Below are 20,572 nucleotides of genomic sequence, written 5' to 3'. Positions count from 1 at the left end.
CTTAGGTTTTCTTGAAAATAATTTAGCAGTTTTGGTTGTATCCTTATTCCATCTTCCATGAAACTCAGGGACTACATTTTCCCAATCAGAAACGCCCACGCTTGGTCTGGCAAAGAATTCGGGGTCGTTTCTCTCTGTGGGAGATGTGGTTTGCATGTCAGAGGGCTGGGACCCAGGGACATTCAGGTGGTTTATGGGGCCCACCGAGGAGAAGTGTGGAATTGGAGCAGTCCCCAAGGCCCTATGGCACAGGGCTTCGTGGCCTCCGAGGAGCCTGGCTGCTGCCCTGGCTCACTGTTGACCCGCCTTGCTGCCCTGTTTCCCCATGCAGCTCTGCATGCTCCAGCCCTCTTGCGGGAGCAGCCTGGGGTCTGCATCCCTCAGAGCCCCGCTCTACCTCCCCCCCCACCACATCTGGGTCTCTAACCCACCCCCACCCCCACCCCCGCTGGCCTCCTCTCCCTGGGCGAGGGGCCCGGTCTCCCTGGGTGCAGCAGCCCCTGGCCTTACCACCTCAGGGATCTCTTCACAAGCTGAACAGGGAACCGCACCCGGATGAGGCCCCTGCTGCCCTGCCATCCTGGCACCCCGGAAGTGGGGGCATGGACGAGAACTGAATCGGATTTCCCCATAAGGTCAACGTGGAACCTAACTGCTCAATCTGATTCAGTTCTCATCCAATTCGGTTGGTGACCAGAATCATGGAAAGAAGTTCGTGAACTGAGGTACCACTGTATGCAAATACATTAAATTAGGCATGGGTGTGTCACGCTTACACAAATATTCATATTTTAAACTTGACATGACGTTTAACAAAATAAAAACTGAACAAGGGCTGGGGATTTAGCTCAGTGGTTTCTCCACCTGCTGTGCAAGCGCAAGGACCTGAGTTCGATCTCCGGTACCAAAAAAAATTAAAATAAAAATAAAAACTGAACATTTCGGCTGACAGTTAAGTCCTGCATGGTGGAGGCAAGTCTTGAGGCTGAGTGGGGTTGCTCATTAGCCTAAGGCCAGGCCTCCAAAACCCGGTTCCCCCTCAGGAACTCACTGAGGTCTCCCCAGCAGGCAGCTGAGGCCACAGAGGCGCAGGGCCCTTGGGGTGTGGTGTTTCCTGAGATGGGGCAGACCTGCCTCTGCCAGCCGAGTTTAGAAGTGATCCATCTCTCTGAAAGCCCAGAAAAGCACTCATGGGGCCAGGAAGCCTGTGGGGAGAGGTCAGCACAGAGGGAGGCCTGCTGGGACTTCAGAGAGCAGGTCACAGGGCAGGTGACTCAAGGTCACTTCCTGCTGGGAAGTGCAGGCCACCGGGACTCGACCCTCAACCCTCCCTCCCTTAATGCAATTAAGGACTGAAAGAACAGAGAGGAACGGGGAAGCAGCATCCAGAGGGAATTCAATCTTCAGCCTTGCTGTAGTCCCATGCGCTGCAAAATGAGAAAGCGCCTTCTTCGACTCACAGCGCTTTGTGCAGAAACCCGACTTCACTTTGCTAGCGCTCACTAGGGTAGGCCCCTCCCTATGAAGTAGTTTTTACTCGGAGCATCTGAGTTGTCCGGAGAGGGGAGCCCCAGAATCCTGAGCTGGAGACAGAAGTGGGCAGATCCACAGAGCTGCAGCCAGGACCAGCACCCAGCTGCCTGAGGCTGAAGGCCAAACTCCTCTTGTTCTGTCAGCAACCTGCACACCAGGCCCATGCAGCTCAGAGGCCAGGACAGGAGGCGTTCACATGCACTGAACTCGTGATCTGTGACAGTTCTGCCTCCCAGGGGAAGAGAACCCATCTTTTTGTTTTCTTTTTCCTGATACGTATTAGTTGTACAGAGTGATGGGCTTCGTTGTGGCTAATTCGCACCTGCATACGACATACTGTGATCATTTTTATACCCCCTGCTCTCTCCCTCCCCTCCTCTTCCTCTTCCTCCCTTCCTCTTCTCTGATAGTCTCCCTTCTCCTTTCAGATTGTCTTTCTTTGTTTTAAAGATTCCACATATGAGAGAAAACGTGATATTTGACTTTCTGAATCTGGTTTATTTTGCTCAGCCTGATGATCTCCATTCCACCCACTCTCCTTCATGTAACAGGGTTTCGCTCCTCTTTGTGGCTGAATAAGACTCTTGTGTGCACGCCATGCTCTCTCTATCCTGTTGTGCCATCGTCTGCCGATTGTTCAGTGTGGCTGTTATCACAGTAGTGCCACGATGCAGCATGGTGTACAGGAATCCCTATAATGTGTTTACTCCCATTCTTTTGAGAAGATACCGAGGAATGGTGTGTCTGGATCAAATAGTTTCTGGAGGAACTGCCCTGCTGACTTCCATAATGGCTCCACCACTGTGTGCTTCTGCTGACCAGGGGACAGGGCTCCTCCCACCTTCCTCATCAGTATTCATGGCTTTTAGTATTCTTAATGACAAGCCCTTCTGACTTCAAAGAAAGCAGTTGGTTTTCTCTGACTTGCCCTTTACATAATCAGAAGTGTACCCTATGCCTTTGACATGCCAAGCAGAAGTTTTGGTCACTGATATATACGTTGAATTTCTAATCATTTCATACCTCAAAAAAGTAACTGCAGGCAACCCGCCACACTCAGAGCTCTGAGCTGGAAGCAGCAGCCAGCCGGGAAGCACTGTCCTCTACCGCCAGGCCTGCAGTGTGAGCTCAGTCAGCAATGTCATGTCTCAGTTTCCAGGCCTCAGTTTCTTCCACTAGAAAGCTGAAGGCGGACAGTCCAAGTGTTTCATGAAACCATGAGGTGTGTGAGTTCCCTAGCATGAGAAGCAAATCCAGGTTGAAAGGCCGCTGTGGAAAGAATGCTGAATTTGACACTCTTCGGTTGTGAGCCCCTCATGAGTGGGCCCAAGTCTAAGTCACTTTTAGGTTGCTAGTACAGAATCCACTGCATGCCAGTGTGGTAGATGCTAAATAAACACTGGGCGGTTGGATGAATGGGTGGCCGTACAGATGGATAACAGGGTAGGTGGTAGATGCTTGAGTGGGTGAGTGGATGGTCGGACTGTTGGATGGGTGGATGCAGGGGTGGAGGGGTGGACTTCCATTCATAGGAAGAGGTTGAGCTACATCTCCATGAAGACCCTCTCCATCTGAGACCCTTCACCTCCTTGCCATTCTCCCAGAAGACCTAATTCTCTCACCTTCATCTGTGTTTCCCGGGAAGTGGACCTTTGACTGCGAACCTTCGGCTCTTTGTGGATGGGTTTGAAAGTGAACTTCTGAAGATTAAAAGGGCAGTAGATGCCACATGCCCGGCCTGTACAAAAAGCCGGGAAGTGTTAGCTGCCATTGCTTTTGTTGTAAGAAATGGAGGGAGCAGTGGGAAAGTGATCATGAGGAGGGATCCCCTCAGCAGATGCCCGGTGATTCTGCAGACTGCAGTGTGGCTTGGGCTCCAAGTCTGCAATCGTGTGCCGAGTGCAAGTCAGTGCTGATTTGTTGGTGTCACTCGGGCAAGTTGTTCAACCCCTCCGCTCGGGGCACCCTTTTCCTTGCCTGTGCCTCGTCTTCACCTCCTCTTCAAGGGGAGCCCCGTGACGGGAGACTACACACTGCGCCACCTCTGGGCAGCAGGCAGAGTCCTATCTTGTCTTGAGCGCTGAAAACCTTCAGGGCACATCTTCCTGCGAGGCTCCTGCCCTGACGGCCGCTCTCCGGCTTGGGCCACGGGGCTCGCGTAAGCCTGGGAAAGCAGGTGCCAGCATCTTCCCTGCCCACTCGCTCTGGAGGATCTAGGCTGCACTGGACACTCGGCGTTATCTCACATGCTGCTCGTTCGTCAGGGTGCCTCCTGCCCGCAGCTGTCCCCGCAGGCCTGGGCTTCTCTGCATCTGCTCTGTGCCTTTACTCTTGGAGTCCAGCAGGCGAGAGGAGGTCCTCCATCTGCACTGCGCCTCATCCCTCGAGCACATTTCCCAGGCCAGGAGCTTGTCGCCATCCCCGGAGCCCGGAGGAGCACTGGGTGTCCCACCTGGCATCCCCGGTGCTGTGGCTCCTCCCCAGTCCCGTTGTCCTTGGGCAAACTCCACTCAGCATATGCAGGGCTCCAGGCCACCGCACAGCTGTAAACAGTGGGATCTGACTTGCATCCAGCGGGCAGGGGAGGGGGGTGTCGAGCCCACCAAGGGCCAGCAGGAGGCAGCCCCAGCAAGGCGCGCTGCTGCCCTCTTCAGGCATGCTGGAGACCTGGCCAGTTCTGACTCCGAACCTGAAGATTAGAAGCTTTCTGCCCCCTTCACCCCCAGGGTCCACCACTGGCCAGGAAGCCTGACAGTCCTAGCACATTCCCAGTAGAACAATGCGAAAAGAGGGAAAGCCAGGCTGTTTATTTGTTTGTTTTGTTTTTTCTATTGAATTCTGTGAGTTCCTTGTTTATTTTGGATATTAGCTTCTTGTAGGCAGGATTTGCAAGGGAACAGATTTTAAACAGGACACATAATTTACAGGATTAAGTTATAATAGTCACCCAAAAAGTCAAATGCAGAGGAGTGCAAGAGATCTGTCCACACACTAGAGACTGGAAGGATCCAGCTGAGGGCCTGGATCCCAGCAGTGTCCCACACAAGTCCAATAGAAGGCCTGGAGCCCACAGCAATGTCTCATGCAAGTCCATATGGAGGATCTTCACTGGGAAGGCACAGAAGCCAGTGGTAGAAGCCAGAAAACCTGCACCAGCGGGGTGAAGGGTCTGCGCCACGAGGCTGAAGGGTCTGCACTGGAGCCAGGGAGCGACGCTCAGGGCAAAGACCAGGGCTCCCCTGACAAGAACAGCAGCCATCCCCAGTGACAGCGAGGACCCGAGCTCCTCTGACAATGAGAACAGCCAAGTTCGTATCAGGAAAACCACCAAGCTTCCTCAGGAAAATCAACAGCATACGATCTTCCCCTGCCGTTTTCCTTTTATGCTGTCGGCAACAATCCTCAGGTGGATCCTCCACACCCAGAACCATGCTGACTCAGTTCAGCTGGGCGGTCCAAGGTGACCATTAGTAAATCCACCAACCCCCTCACTGCATATATGGATTACAAATATTTTTCCACTTCATGGTTTGTCTTTTTCTTTTAATGGTTTCCTTTACTACGCAGAAATTTTTTAGTTTGACATAGTCACGCTTGTTTATTTTTTTGCTATTGTTGCCTGTGCTTTGGTGTCATATCCAAAAAAAATAATTGCCAAGACCAGTGTCACAGAGTTCCCCAACGTTTTCTTCTAGGGGTCCTAAATGTTACATTTAAGTCTTTAATCCACTTTGAGTTGATGTTTACATATAGTGTAAGATAATAATCCAAATTCAATGTGTTATATGTAGACATCCAGTTTTCCCAGAACAGTTTATTGAAGACTGCCTTTTCCTATTGTATGTTATCAGAACCCTTGTCAAAAAAAAAAATTGGGAAAAGGACTTGAATAGATATTTTCTCAAGAAGACACGCAAATGGCCAACAGTTCATGAAAAGCTGCTCCACATCACTCATCCTCAGGAAAGCAAATCAAAACCCCAAGGATCCACCTCCTCACACTGTCGGGTGGCTGTCGTCAAAAAAGACAAAAGATGCATGCTGGCGAAGATCCCAGAAGGGAGATGCCAAGGTGTCGTTGGTGGGAGCGCGGAGGTGGAGCCTGAGAGGAACACAGCAGGCACGAGCTACCCTGACTGCAGTCCCGCTTCCGGGCCTGCACTGCTGTTGTCGGATGTGACCCCGAGTCTCCAGCCCACTGGTGGTGTGGAGGTCATGGCGGTCACGAGGGGGGGACCCCATGTGGCACCAAGGCTTTGTGGGGAGACAGGGGTGACCTGTGTGGGTGCAGCTCGGCTTCCTCGCCGAGCGATGCCCTGGCCAGATCAGGAGCCAGGAGGAAGACCTGGCCTCAGACTTCCAGCTCCAGAACTGGAAAAACTAAACTTCTTTTCTTTGGAAAGTTCCCAGTTTGTGATGTTTTGCGTTATAGCAAAAGAAAAAGACAAAATCCAAAGGAAATAAAATCGGAACCTCAAAGATACCTGTAGTCTGTGTTCCCTGCCACACTATTCACAGAAGCTATGATAGGGAAACAACCTCAATTCCCATCAGCAAATGAACGGAGAAATATATCTCCATTTTATCATTACTGAGCCTTAGAAGAGAAGGAAATCTTGCCATTTGCCGTAATATAGATGAACCTGGAGGACATTATGCTGAGTGAAATGAGCTAGACACAGAAAGACAGATGCCGCATGGTCTCAACTCTGTGTAGATTCTAGAAACATCGATTTCATCAAAGCAGAGTACAAGGGTGGTTACCGAGGAGTGGGGGAAATTGGAAGATGTTGGTCAAAGGACACAAACTTTTGGTTATGATATGAGTAAGCTGTGGAGCCCTGTCCCATCAGTTTATGTATCTTAGTGACACCATAGCCACCTCTGTGTGTGTAAGTGCGTTCTATGACTTTTGCACAGTAAAATCACCTAACAGCACTATGTTAGCCAGTTTTCTGTCCCTGTGACAAAATACCTAAGAAAAACAACCCATGGGGAGGAAGGTTTGTTTTGGCTCATGGTTCCAGAGAGGTCAGTCCATGGTTGGCTGGTATCATTGCTGTGGCCTGAGGTAAGGCAGTGGGAGCACGTAGCTAAGGAATTAGCTCACCTGGTGGTGACAGGTAAGGAGGAGGAGAGGGAGAGAAGATGGAGAGCAGAAGGGGCTGGGGTCCCAAGATCTCCTTCACAGTCGCCCATCCCAGTGGCCTTCTTCCACCCCAGGCCCTTCCCCTTCCCAAAGCCACCTCCAGCTGGAGACCACAGCTTCAGCACAAAACCCTCTGGGGGACACCCCAGACCTGGACCACAATAGTGCATTTCTACAGTGTGCCGGGGAGTCTCAGGGGGTAACCTGGGATACATGATAACAGTTTTCCAAACACAACGCCATCCCCCCTGCCTTGGAGCCGGCCAGCTATGGACTGAAACCTCTACAAACTCTGAGCCAAATAAACCTTTCCTCCTTTAACTTTGGGTGTCAGGTTTTTTGTCTCAGCAACAAGAGATAAGTAGCGAAGACAGCCACCTATTTAGGGTTATAATTCACTGTCATTTTGTATGATCTTCCTCTATATACATGGGTTCCACATCCACAGAGTCAACCAAGCATAGGTCAACAACACACAGGGAAAAACTGCATCCGTACTGAACATATATTGTCTTCTTGTCATTATTCCCATTAGCCCCATGCAAATAAACACATCAGGAAACAGAGTCTTTTCTCCCTCTCTTCTTGACTTGATGGTAACAACACTGTTGTTTCAACATAATAGACTGAGATTTTTTGTGTGATAGAACTTCCTAGATATTTTGATCAGCCACGTTAAATAACATTTGAGTGAAATCTGAGGGATAAATTTCTAGGAAGGACCTGCTGGGTCAGAGCATTTGTGAAGAAATAATACAGGCTGCTCTCTTGGTGGTGGGGGCCATGTCCCTGACCCCAGCCGTGCAGGTGAGGACAGTGTCCCAGTCCGTCTCATGAGTAGGTGCAGCTGAGAACACCCTACCATGCAGAGATCCTGGCGGGGACTCAAACAGACCTGGGAGTGCCGCCCACTGCGTGCCTAGGCTGCAGGGTGCAGCCTGTCCACCTCAGCTGCAAGCCCGGACCGAGCTCTGTCGGCAGCTGCAACACACTACCAAGTGCTTATGTCTCAGAACATACCTCAAGGAGATGCAGCAAAAACATGAGGCAATGGGAGCTTTCCAGCTCCTTTACAATCTTAGGGGACCGAGGTCAAATGTGCGATCTGTTGTTGGCTTTTCTTGTGTGGCCCGAGATTATAGTTACTGTTTCATTCTAAGAAACACTAGCCCAGGCAAGTCTGCATTTGCTGTCTCTTCTGACTAAGGGGAACATTCTGTCCATATGTTTCAGAGAAACTTTTCTTTCCTGTCTGGTGAACAGCCTGGTCACTCCCTTGGTCCATTTTTTATGGGGTTGTTTGTCATTTTCTTTTTCTAGAAATGCTTTAAGGAAGTTTTCATATGGTTTGGAAATATTTTATACTTTGCTTAATAGTTTTATACTTCAGGGGATTTTTGCTTAGTTTTTTCTCATAAGCCATGCAAAAACCTGTTGAATGTATTCACATTTATCAGTCTTTTATAGCTTTGGAGGCTTGTGTCATATATAAAAGGGTCTTCTCAAATCGGAGATTATGAAAGAGATTTACAGCTCCTCTTAGTACTTTTATGGCTTCATTTTGCTTCATTCTTTTTAGAGGCTGCATAGAGTTTCGTAGCATGCGTGTGTTGTAATTTACTTCAACGGTCTCCCGTTATTGAGCCCTGGGGCTTTTCCAGCCTCGTCTATTACATGCGATGCCATGGCGAGTCCCCTCGCACATCACACTTCTGACCTGTGGGAGCACGTCGCCATGAGCTCCTAAATGTGGGATCGCTGGGTGAAAGAACACGTGCATTTAGGGTGAGCAGCACGTGGGTCTCTTCCTGAGAGCTGCCCCACGTCCCTGTCAGCAGGGTGCGAGCGGATTGCATCCACCGTCCCCACGCTGTCCAAGTGGGAAGCCTCCTCCTTTGTGTCCTCAAAATACTTGATGGGGGAGGGTGGACAGACGGACTGCATGGTCTGACTGCACAAGCATCGGGATGGAGACCTCCACGCCTGTGCCCGGGCCGCGACATCGGAGCTGTGTCTCCAAGATGGTGTGCCGCGCAGGCTCTGTCGGGCCCCAGCGGGCACCTCGTGTACTCAGCTGGTCTCAGCGCTTCACCTTCCAGATGCTGCTGATGTGTGGAAGGGGACAGGCCCTGAGGAGGTCTGGGCTTCCATGTTTTACCTGTTAATCAAATCCCTTCTCTACAGTGACCTATTGCCCTGTAGGAGAATTTCAAGATGCTACACATAGCGATGCCCACCTGTGATCCCAGCACTCTGGGAGGCTAAGGCAGGAGGATCACAACTTTGAGCCCAACCTGGGCAAGGTAGCGACTTAGCAAGACCTTGACTCAAAATGAAAAAGCAAAGAGGGCCAGGGACGTAGCTCAGTGAAAAGGTCCTGGGTTCAATCCCCAGTCCGACAAAAGAGAAAAAGGAAGGAAGGGGGGGGGTGAGGGTTTTTAAGAGCACTTATCCTGAAGGCCTGAGCTCTCTGAGGTTTGTCTCCTCTCTTCTGTCTTCTTTCACTGTCGTTCCTGAGCAGCCGGCCCCTCCTTGCCCCGGGCCTAATTCTTATTCCTTTTTATTCAGTAAATGTGTTTATTCCTTAAATGCATTTATCAACATTTCCATCTTGCCAATCTCAGAGGCCCAGAGCCAAGGTGTTTTTGCCATTCTGCCACTAGCTCTGAAAACTGGCTCAAATCACAGAATCTCCTGGAGTATTGTTTGCTTCCTTGAAAACAGGAAGAGGGTGATGCCCCCTCCGGCACTGCCCTGAAGTGGAGTGGAAAGGCGTGCACGAAGGAAGATGTCTAGCTTAGAGCCTGGCATTAGTCTGCTTCGGCTGCTGTGACCACAGCCTGGCTGCACGAGCTAGCATGTGCCTGTCCCACTACTCAGGAGGCTGAGATGGGAGGGTTGCAGCCATCCTGGCAACTTAAAGCATCCTTGCCTCAAAAAAAAAAGTATAAAGGTCTGGGGGTATATCTCAGTGAGAGGTGCTGGGTTCCATCCCCAGTAAGAAGGAAGGAAGGAAGGAAGGAAGGAAGGAAGGAAGGAAGGAAAGAGACAGAAACAGAGATAGAGACAGAGACAGAGAGAAACAGAGACAGAGACAGAGACAGAGGAGGGAAAGGAGCGGAGCCCACAGAAGGCTGACTCGAACGTTTTTCTCTCCGTGCGGAAGTCCAAGATCAAATGCCCTTAGCGTGGTCCTGGCTGTGCCCTCTTCGCAGCTTGTGGGTGGGGCCTTCCCACGAGTCCTTGAATGACGGTGGGGGATGTCTTACAAGTGCAGCAGCCCGACCGTGTGAGAGCCCCCTCACCTCTTCGAGACCCTGTCCCCAAACGCGCTACAGCCTGGGACCCCACACAGCAGGGCGCTGCACCAGGGGCCACACGGCCCAGCAGGGTGAGCCCGGCCCCTGTGACCCCGCCTGCCAGGTGGCCAGCCCAAGCCTCTGCATACTTGCGATGCTTCTCACGCTTCTCTCCCCGGCCTTTCTGGTGAAGAGAACCGACCCTGTGGCCCTTGCCGCCCCTGTGAGCCAGGCCAGCACCGGAGGAGAGCGACCGGCAGGGAGGCTTGGGGGGCCAGCCCCACTCGGCTGGGCTGTGACCAGGGTGCCCCGTGCCAGTCCATTCCTCAGAGGGACCCCAGCCAAGTCGACGGCCAGGGTTCCTGCTGAAGACGGGCCAGGGATCCGAACCCCTGGGAACCTGGTAGACGCCAAAGTGCCCAGCTGTGGGCGGCTGTCTGCACGCTGGCATAGCAGGGACTGCACCAGCGCGGGGCTCCCAGGACGAGCGCAGACAGCCTGGGAGGGGCTTGGTCCCCGACTACAGTTTGGGGAGCAGAGGGTCTCTTCCCTCGGGCTTTGCTCCCCCACCCGCACATCGTACCTCCTCATTCAGCACCCTCTGTCCTCTGCACCCCGACCCCAGAGAGCCAGGCCCCCTCCTGCTGCCCTGTCCGCCCGTGCGCTTCCTCCTGGGCCCCTCTCCTGGCTTTGGCTCTCCCCACTGCCCTCCATGCTGGGCACAGACCCCGAGCTGTCACCAGCAGGGCTGAGCCCCAGGGCTCCCAGACCAGCTTGCTGAGGGAGCACATGTGGCTTCCTCCTCCCCATGCAGCCTGGCCCGTCACCCGCTCACCTGGGGGCCAAGAACCTGACCTGCCTGGCCCGTCCTGTCTTGCTCCCTTTCTCCTCCCTGCCCATCTCAGGGCTGCAGTCCCCTCGCTGTCCTCCCACCCACGCCCCCGAGCCCACCCAGAGTCTTCCTCCTTCAGCCTGGCAGCGCCACTCTTCCGACGGAGCAGCCTTTGGCTGTGGTCACCTCAGGGTCTCGGGGCTGGCAGGACCCCAGCTGGTGCTGTCCTCGGGGCCAGTCGGGATGTCCGGCTTGGGCGGCAGAGTGCTGGCCGCTCTGTTCCAGGTTTCTCACAGGTGGGGATCAGTGTGGCTGAGCATGGCCAGGGAGAGGACAGGGAGCCGGGCTCAGTCATCGTCAGGGACCAGAGCAGGCGGCCGATCCCAGGCCTGACAGTTGCTGGGGGCCGCTGGGCTGCCGGGCCCTCAAGTGGCTCAGTCCACTAACAGAGGACCCCGGGCGGAATGAGTCCGCCCACCTGGAAGCCTGGGTTAGGACTGCAGGACGTGGGTCTCGGAGCAGTGCCCCGCCTGCCCATCCCTCCAGCCTGTTTTGTGCCCGTGTGCCCTGTGTACCCTGCTGCTCTGGCCTTCGCACAGCACCTACGAGCTTGCTGTGTGCCGGGTGCTGGGACCCTAAGGGAGCCGCCCCCAGGAGAGCTGGTGACACCTGAGCACCAGGGCTGTGCCGGAGAAATGGTGACGAGCGAGCGTCAGAGCCGGGAGGGACAGAGCGGCCCAGAGCAAGGCCCGCTGCCTGTCACAGGGAGAAGCCAACACTGCAGCACCGGCTTCTGCAGGAAGAAAGGGCACTGTTACAGGGCGGACGTCGGGGGCAGGCGCCGTGACCACATCTGCCTCCCAGTCAGCAGGCAGCTGGGGAGTTCAGCGGCCTGAGCTGGGGACAAGCAGGGCCAACTGGTCACAGCCAGAACCCCCAGGGGCCACCACACCCAGTGCCCAGGTCCGGCTGGAGCCTCGGCTCCTGGTGGTGGAGGAGCCTCCAGGCCCTGTGACTTCGGCCCACCCGCAGCTGGCAAGGCAGCCTCAGTTTGCAGTCTAGGCAAAAGGCTCTGCTCATTCTTCAAAGTCTGCAGGGCTGTAAGGTCATTTCGGGTCAGGCCCTGGGGATCTGCAGCTGCACCCTGAAAACGGCTTGCACTGTAGTCCTGGAGCAGGGCTCAGTGGGGTGGGGCCAGGATGGCCTGGTGGAGGGGCTGCAGGAGCGCGGAGCCCTGAGGGAGCAGGGGCACAGGTTGTCACAGGCCGGGCGTCAGGACACAGCCACCCGCCTCGTAGCCTGGAGACGTGTGCGGAAGGCTGACTGGGGCCCGAGAGACAGATGACAGCCCTGTGCTTTGGCACCGGCTTCGCTGGGCGCTGGGAGCTTTGCCCACCCTCTCGGGACTGGGGGACAGAGGGACCCCCGGGTGCTGGGACCGGGTCAGAGGCCTCAGCAGAGAGCTTTGTCCTCCATGCTGCACTCACCAGCACCCCCACCCTGGTGGAGGAGGAGCCTGGGCCCCGGGAGGCCTGGAGGAAGCAGGAGGATTGGGGGTCATTCCTGCAACAGCATGGAGTCTGCTTTGGTCCTCCTGGGCTACAGCAAGCAGAGGACAAACAAAACAGTGAGGCTCCCAGTTTCATCAGAGGATGAAAGCCAGCAGAGCTGGGGGAAGGGAGGAAGGTAGAGCCACGGAGTCGGCCTGGGGAGGGGGCGCGTGGAGGAGGCACAGCCTCAGCGCCAGCTGGGGCACTGTCACCTGGTCGCCCACTGTGTGACCGTCCTGGCACCCCCACCCCACCCGCGGGCCCCGCGCCTTCTCGGGTCCCAAATCCTTGTTGGGTTTTCCCTTGGGGAGAAGAAAGAAAGAAAACCCAGGCATGGAACTCTGCTAATAGAAACCAGATGCGCAGCTGGTGAGACTGTTTGTCTCCGCATCAATCACCAGAGCCCTTGCTGCGCTGAGAATTCAGGGAGGGCCTCCTGGGCTCCCCACTGGCCGCCCGCCGGCTGAGGAGATTCCCAGAAATAATGCGGCCTCTGTGCGGTGTGCGGCAGGGCCGGCCAGAGTTCCCGCTCCTCCTTGGTCGCAGGCAGACTGGGGTAGCATGGTGTGGGCCGAGAGGTTGACCCTCCATGGTGCGTTCCCCACATCCTGGCCTCGTGCTGTGCAGGCCGGGCTCTCAGGCAGGAAGGGCGTGGAGGCAGCGGGTTCTGAGCAGGTGGCAGAGCCAGGACCCAGCTCCCTAAATCAGGCGTGGGAAGGCAAAGCCCTGGGGGTCCAGGGTGAGGGTCCGGCGGGGGCCCCCGAGGCGCCTCCCTCCCCCTCCCCCTCCAAGGTGGTGTTGTGTGCCCAGCCGGGAGTCCCGGATAGACACGATGCTCTCTGTAGACCACAGAGCCCTGAGAGGCTTCGCTGGCGCCCGCTAGCCTGCCGGGCCGGAGTGTGTGGAGTGCTGGGGCCACACACCCAGCACCGAGTGGCGAGGGGGCAGGTGCAGGGCCAACGCACCATGGCCAGGGCTGAAGTGCAGGGGCTGGGGCCTTGGCCTGGCCAGGACCCCTCTGGGGTGTCGTCTTGGCCGAGGTCTCCCCTCCTGGATAAGCCCAAAGAGAAGATAGCAGCCAGCATTGGGAGCAGGGAGGGGTAGTTTGAGCAAAGTAAGAAGAAAGCAGCAGGCAGCACTTGAGGTAGTGCCAGGCGTGGCAGGGACCGGGATGATCCCGCAGGAGACCTCACGGATGGGCGGGGCTGGCCGGCCAAGGGCAGCAGGACAGGGGCTGAGGCAAGGCGGGGCAGAGGAGCCGGGTGGGACTGGGCCGGGTAGAGGGGACAGAGGAAGACCGTGTGGGAGGGCCGGAGCAGGAACACTGCCTGAGCATGCATTTGGGGTGAGCAGGGTGAGCAGTAGCCTGGCCTCTCCTCGAGGGGGTCCACACCTGCGCTGTGCTGTGCGGTAGCCACCAGTCCCCGGGCTGTTCCGCGTGTCCTGTAGGCCTTCCGCAGGAGGCACAGCTCACTCGCACAGATCCACCACTCGGAGAGCGTGGTCTGTGCTTTTCTGTCGCCCGCACCTCTGTCTGATTCCACCATGTGTGCGTCACCCCCAGCAAACGTGTGGTCTGAACTCCGCCTCCACAGCTCTTGCTGGGATTTGGTTGCCACCTTGACTGTGCTGAGGGGGGCACTCTGAGCAGTGACGCCCGAGGCTGGGCCAGGGCACGTGGGTCAATGCATCCCGTGGATGGGTGCTTCCGGCCTGTCCCCGGCCTCTGGTCCTGGACCTGCTCACTTGCCCCGAAGCAGCAGGAAGGACCTTGGCAGGTGTCGAGCCGTGCTCTGGGCTTCCAGACTGCAGAGCCGGTCAATCGTCCGTATTGTCTGTGAGTTATCCCGTCTGCGGCGCTCCCGGAAGCAGTGGGGACAGCCAGAGTCAGAAGCCCTCGCCACACTTTCCATCCCCTTCCTCTCAGCCCGGCAGCCACTCGGCTCCTGGCTCTCTGTGGATTTGCCTGTCCTGGGCATTTCATGGGAGCGGAGTTAGCCTGGGCCTTTCATGCCTGGTCCCTTCTCACTGTCACACGTCAGGTGCTGCCTGCATGCATGCTCCTGGCTGCCCTATGGGACAGCTCAGGGATGGTTCCGTCATCACAGGGACTTCTTTGGGCCATATGGGCAGGGACGCGGAGTCCACGGCTCAAGCTCCCCCCGAGTGCCGTAATCAGAACCCACCAGTGACTCTCACTAGACCCAGACTCAGATGACAATCCCGCCTTGTGGAGCCATCAGCCTTTCAGGCCATCCAGGCCTGAGTATCCTCTTTCCCTGGGGCTCCGTGCCCCCGTGAGGCATGGGCACCCGTTTGCAGCCTCAGAGGCTCCGGCCACTGCTGCACATGAGTCTGATTAACAACGATAGGAAAACAAGTTTGCTATCACTACATAGACGCGGTGTGGGACGCTTGATCTTTTCAGGGGAGCAAAATAAGGAAAGGAGCCCTTGTGTGCTATCACCCTCCAGAAGGATCCCTGATTAGCATTCAAGGTCTTCAAGATTAAGTCAGGGGTGGGCAGGGGATTTAGCGCAGTGCTGCCACCGCCTGCCCTGCAAGCACAGGGTTCCGAGTTCAATCCCCAGTATGGAAAAAATCTTTAAAAAGATTAAGTCTGGGGCTCCGCAGAGGGTGCAGGGAGAAAATCCCTCGGAGAAAATCATGTGCGTAGGACATTCCAGTGTTGGTGTGTGTGTGTTCAGTTTTCAAAGAACCATTTAAACACATGGCTTCTCTTTCATCCCGACATCCACAGTGTCTTTCTAAGGAGAAGTCTGGGGTGTTTCCAGAGGCCGTAGGCACGCTTGCATCACCACCTAATAAAACTGTTCTCTTTAAACTCATTTCCATGTGGTCATTTTCTTTTGAAAATTCAAATGATGGTCACAGTATAAAAATGTTAAATATACAGCTAGTTTGGACTCTGGGAGAAAAGAGAAATTTTGGTCAAAACACGTCTTTTGAAGAAGTCATTTTGTACGGAAAATTCAGGCGATTGCAGGAGCAGAGGGCGGGAGCACGCCCAGACGGACCCCACAGCCACTGTGGTGCAGCCCCCGACCCCGTTGTGACTCTGACTTTCTTGACTTCGCTGTCTTTGCTGTGATGAGCCCAGAGCCGGAGTCTGGGTTTCACCCGGTCGGCGGCCTCAGCTCTTCCTCTGGCTTTTCCCAGCACCGTCCTTTAAGTGATACATGAAAACACAACTGCTGGGCATAGGCACACACGTATTGCACAACGTTTAGATCAAGTTTAACATGTTTGCCTCTCTTAATCAATGATTCAACATCCTGTCCTGTAGCGTTGTGAAATCTAGAGTACATTACCGGTATCTGCAGCAACCCTCCCGGGCACTGGGGCGGGGCCTCTCCCTCCGCTCCGGGTAAGGAGCACCCCGCCGCCCCGGCCCGGGCCCTTCCGCCTCCCCACGTGCCCGCGCCTCCTGCGCCCTGCTGCTGATCCACGCAGCTGTGTGCAGGTCCTGGCAACAGATGTGCGACCGTGGCCGTCTCGTCTATCTGTCTTTGTCCAGCTTTTCTTTCTGTAAATAAAACTGTTACCCACGTGCCCTGCAGTCCAGGCGAGGACTGCGCTGTGCCCTGGTGTCCGGGTCCCCCGCACTCAGGCCTCATCGTGACCTGTGGCTGGTCCGTCTTAGCTGTTGCGGGGCGGGGGGGCGTGGTCTTGATCTGCCTGTGCCTCGCGCGTGTCCTCCTGTGCTCCTCCTCTGTCTGTGTTCTTGGGCTTCCTCCACGCAGCTCTGTGTGTGAGCTACTAGGGCAGTCTGTGTTTGAAACGACCTCGTTCGTGCCCTCGGAGTTGGAGGACAGTTGACTGGCTGTAAAAGTCAAAGGTTGGAGCTCAGTACTTAGCGCTTCAACATTCACTGCATTACTCTGAGCTAGGCTTTTCTTTGTCTTTCTGCAGCCAGCGTTACTGTTGGCCAGTGTGGTGTCAGCCTGAGTCCCGTCCCTTTGTCATGTTCTCTGAGCTCTCTGGGGACTGCTCTCTCCTCTCTGTCTCTGTCTGTCTCTCTATCTCTGTCTCTCTCTCCTCCCTGTCTCTGTCTCTCTCTCTCTTCCCTGAGTCTTCGTTTTCACACTAATGTGTGGAGGTGTGGCTTTTCCTTACCTCTATAGATTGTTCTCTGGACATTTTCAAATAGATCTTTCCTCTTTCTTGAATTCTAGAAATATATCTCTATTATTTCCCCTCCATTGTTACCATTTTCTCTTATAAGTATTATTGGTGGTCTGTACCATAATCATTATAAAGGCTGATTTCTTAATAAAAATATATATTAATAGAAAAGGAAGGTCCTTGTGAACGAGGCTGTGAATGACAGCATGTCACGGGCCATCTTCTTTTTTAAAATAAGTAATTATCCCCAAGAGCCTGTGGGTCCCCAGCCTCTGCCGGCTCTGTGTGTGGATTTTGTCCTTGCCGCTCAGAACAGCCCATCCATCAGGTCGTACTTTGCAGACGAGGAGTGTCGCTCTGCTTTCCGTTGCTATAACAAAGGCTGAGGCTGGGTAATGTGTAGAGAGAGAAGTTCGTTAGCTCATCGTCTGGGAGGTTCAAGGCGTGGCGCTGCTGCTGGCTTTGTGGGCAGTGCCTGTGAGGAGAGATAGCAGAGGCAGGAGCCAACAGCCCGAGAAGGGCCGGTATTACTTTGTATATAACACTCCTTGTTATAAAGGGCAGTGCACACCTGCAACCCCAGCTACTCGGGAAGCTGAGTCCGCAGGATCACGCATCTGAGGCCAGCATGGGCGGCTTTGTGAGATTGTCTCTCAAAATAAAAGCCAAAGAGAATCACGGGTGTATCTCAGTGGCAGGGCACCCCTGGGTTTGATCCCCAGGACTGCAAACACATTTTTCCAAAATCTTCCTCAAGAATTAATCAGGGTCTCCTGAGAATCACATCACTTCCTTCCGAGGTTGGTGACCCCAGTGACCCAGGAAGCAATCTCCCACCTCTCTGCGCCCCTCATCGAGTCATCTGCTCCTCATCTCCGCTCACCCTGGGCTCGCAGGCCTTGTTGATGCCGCAGACACCCTTAGTGGGAGTGCAGGATGCTGCTGGAGACACTCCTGAGTGCGGTGGCGAGTGGAAGGCAGGCCCGCCCCTGCCTCGCAGCTGCACCGGTTCCAGCGCGGTCTCCTGCCCCGCAGCCTCCCCCCCAAGTCTGCTCAGCTCCCCACCATGGCGCCTCTGCTGTGCGCTTAGTGTCCTGGCTTGGGGAGAGGCCAGCAAGACAGACAGCGGCTCTGCCCCTGCGGAGCTTGTCTTCCGGCTGGGGAGGACAGGCAGTAAATGAGGTTTCAGTGTGTTAAAAACATTATGAATATTAAATTTAGAATTCTGAGAAAGAAATAATAAATAATAATAGAATAGGACAGAAAAACAAAGCCAGTGAGGAATAAAGCAATCTCAAGTGCCAGGGTTGGGGTGAAGGCTGCGATTTTAAATGAGAAGGTGACACTTGATCAAAGAAGTGACAGAAGTGAGAGTTCACCACATGGTCATGCAGAGGATAGGCTTTCAGGCCACGAACAGCCAGTGCAAAGGTCCTGAGGTAGGCGTGGTGCCTGGTATTAGAGGAACCGCACACAGACTAAGGTGGCTGGAGTAGGGGGATGGGAGTGGTAGGTGATGATGTTAGGGGACTGAGCACTCGGACGAGAGGGGCCTGCCCCAGTCATTCAGGCCTGCCACGGCTTGGTCACAGCATCCACTCTGGCTTTCTTGTGGCCCCTGCACGCTCTTCAGCTTGCCCCAGCCACCCCCACCCGTGGCCCAGAGCAAAGGCCCCAGGCACAGCCACTCTGGGCCTGGGAGGTTGGAAGAGCAGAGAGCGCACAGTGCCTGGGGTCCCCACCAGCCTTTATGCTCCTGGTGATGGGAAGCCTGGGCTGGGGCCAGGCCCCGCTTCTCTGTTCAGAGCCATGTGACAGGGTCAGAGCCACTGGGGGTCGCAACTGAGGGCTCCGCTTCCCCAGCTTCAGGAAAGGCTGCTAGGAAGAGCCTGGGCTCCGAACAGAGGTCTCCGCCCCAAGGGACAGACAGCTACCCTGAGAAGTCCGCCGTGCACCGGCCTCCCCTCGGCTCCCAGCCGCACACGCTTGCTGCATCTCACGGCTTCTCGTGCATGCGGCCTTTGGACGGGAAGGAAAAACACTGCTGAAGGAAGCTGCCGCTGCCCTCTTCACCTGCCTCCCAGGGACCAGAGCCGCTCGTTATACCTGGGACCAGGGCGCAGCAGCCCCGGGGTCTCATCTGCTGCCGGCCAAGCTGTCATGGAATCTTGAAATGTGTCCCTCAAGCGCCCGTGGACCACAGCCTGGCCCACCCCCGCCTCTCCACAGACCTGGTGTGGCAGTGCCCGGAGGACGTGCAGCTGAGGGCCCTGGCTGGCGGGCCGGAGGGCATGGAGCAGCTGCCCTGTGACGACCTGGGGCTGGGCCCCAGCTGCGCGTGCACCCCACACCTCTGGATCTTGCAGGCTCAGAGGCACCTGGGGCGGGGGCGGGGCGGGGAGCAAATCTCAGAGCAGCCAGTCAGCTCGCACTTCCGCCCCGCAGGCATCCGTGAAGTGGCTGACAGATTTCTGCTCTTCACAGACAGACGCTCCTCCGGGTGGTGCTCACTGCTGGTCCCAGAGGCGTCCCTGTTCTCAGCCAGGCCTGTGCTTGCCCCAGTCTCCACTCCTGCAGGGTCCTGGGCGCCCTCCTCCCACAGACATTTCGGGGGAAGGGAGGCCCACCTTACAGCCCTGCTTCAAGAGCCCAAGTCGGAGAGGCAGAGATGGCAAGTCCCTCCCCAGTCCACCCAGCGCCCACCCAGCCACCACACTCAGCCCCTCCACCCTCTCGGCGTCCGTCTGCCCAGCCGGTGCCCTGGGAGTCAGAGGTGCTGAAGTGCTGGCCCCTGCCCTCCCAGGGCTGGGAACGCCTGTACATCATAACCAGTGATTGCTGCAGTCTTGTTCTAGGCAGGAGTTTTACTCCAAAGAGACGGCACAGGGCAAAAAGCTTGCATGGTCCAAATAGCTTCTGAAGTCAGCCGTGGCACCTGAGCAAGTATAAGAATGCAGCCTCGCTCTGCAAGCTGAACCGAGCCAGTGCTGGGAAAAGCAGTTGGGGCCCCCAGGAGCCCTCAGGTACCAGACTGTCCCTGTGACGGTGCGGGCTCAGCCAGCGCGGGCACAGAGGACCTCGGGCGGTGGGTTCCCGTCCCACCTCCGGTCTACTCCAGTGCTCAAGTAAACATGTCTCCGCATTTCAGTCTTTCCCCACACCTGGATAGCTGGTGGGGGCCAGGAGGGTGCGGCTGCTGCAAAGCACGGCTTGGTCCCAGCCCCAGCCCTGGGCCACACCAGGCTTTGGCCACACTGTGACTGCAGGGTCCGAGCATCCAGCAACAGGATGTCCTATCTCGGGAAAGGGGTGACATTTCGGCTCCGCACCAAGGCTTGCTGGGTGCTACGTATGCTGCGGCGAGAAAGAAGGAACCAGCTGGAGGGAGCAGACTGGGGCTCAGGGTGGCAGTGGCAGAGCTGAGGGAAAGAGTCACAGTGAGGAGCTTAGGCCCTGAGGCGGGCGCAGTGCCACACGTCGCCAATCCCAGCTACTTGGGAGGCTGAGGCAGGACGATCACAAGTTTGAGGCCAGCCTAGTCAGGCTGTGGAGAGCCTGACGCGCAGCAAAATCCAAGATAGCTGGGCTGTCGAGGTCTTGCCCAGCGTGTGTGAGGCACTGGGTACCATGGGGAAAAGGAAGGAAAGAGTGAGGCCCGGAGTCGGGTGGCCCGGCCTCAAACGCCCAGTGCTGCGCCTCCGCTGGCCTCTGGCTCTTATCGGCGGCCTTCGTAGAGTTGTCGGGAGCCTGGGCACGATGACCCCTGCCAAACACGGATGCTCCGTGAATGCAGATGCTGTCATTTTAATAGTTGTCAACAGATACAAAGACACTGTGACGTGATCGTAAAACACAATGCGATAATTAACGTTTTAAGTTGTTTTCATTTACTGCATCCAGAGCCTCCACGGACCTGTTTTCATCACCGAAAACTAATGGTGGATAGCAGATGCGTTCCTGCCCAGAGGGGCTTCTGCGAGAGGGCCTGGCACCGAGGGCACTGAGAGGCCTGTGCGCCTGACGTGCCCTGACCCGCGCTCCACCACGTGCCCTCTTGCTGTCC

At 55.7% G+C, this 20,572-nt stretch overlaps 1 protein-coding gene and 1 long non-coding RNA gene across 2 annotated transcripts in view; one reads left to right on the top strand and one right to left on the bottom strand.

Moving 5' to 3' along the window:
* Positions 1 to 20,572, top strand: part of Col23a1 (collagen type XXIII alpha 1 chain) — a 272,540-nt gene that overhangs the window by 183,149 nt on the left and 68,819 nt on the right. The gene's annotated exons all lie outside the window — the stretch shown is intronic.
* LOC147823030 (uncharacterized) lies at positions 5,955 to 18,891 on the bottom strand. Its single transcript, XR_015444883.1, has 3 exons — positions 18,616 to 18,891; positions 16,845 to 18,528; positions 5,955 to 16,207 (listed from the first exon to the last, which is right to left on the bottom strand). It is a non-coding gene; the product is annotated as an uncharacterized LOC147823030 (long non-coding RNA).

The sequence above is a fragment of the Heterocephalus glaber genome, unplaced genomic scaffold, assembly GCF_053883595.1.
Source record: "Heterocephalus glaber isolate CG9 unplaced genomic scaffold, H.glaber_assembly_v1.0 deba00001606, whole genome shotgun sequence".
Lineage (NCBI taxonomy): Eukaryota > Metazoa > Chordata > Mammalia > Rodentia > Bathyergidae > Heterocephalus > Heterocephalus glaber.
This window is presented reverse-complemented; position numbering and strand designations above follow the sequence as displayed.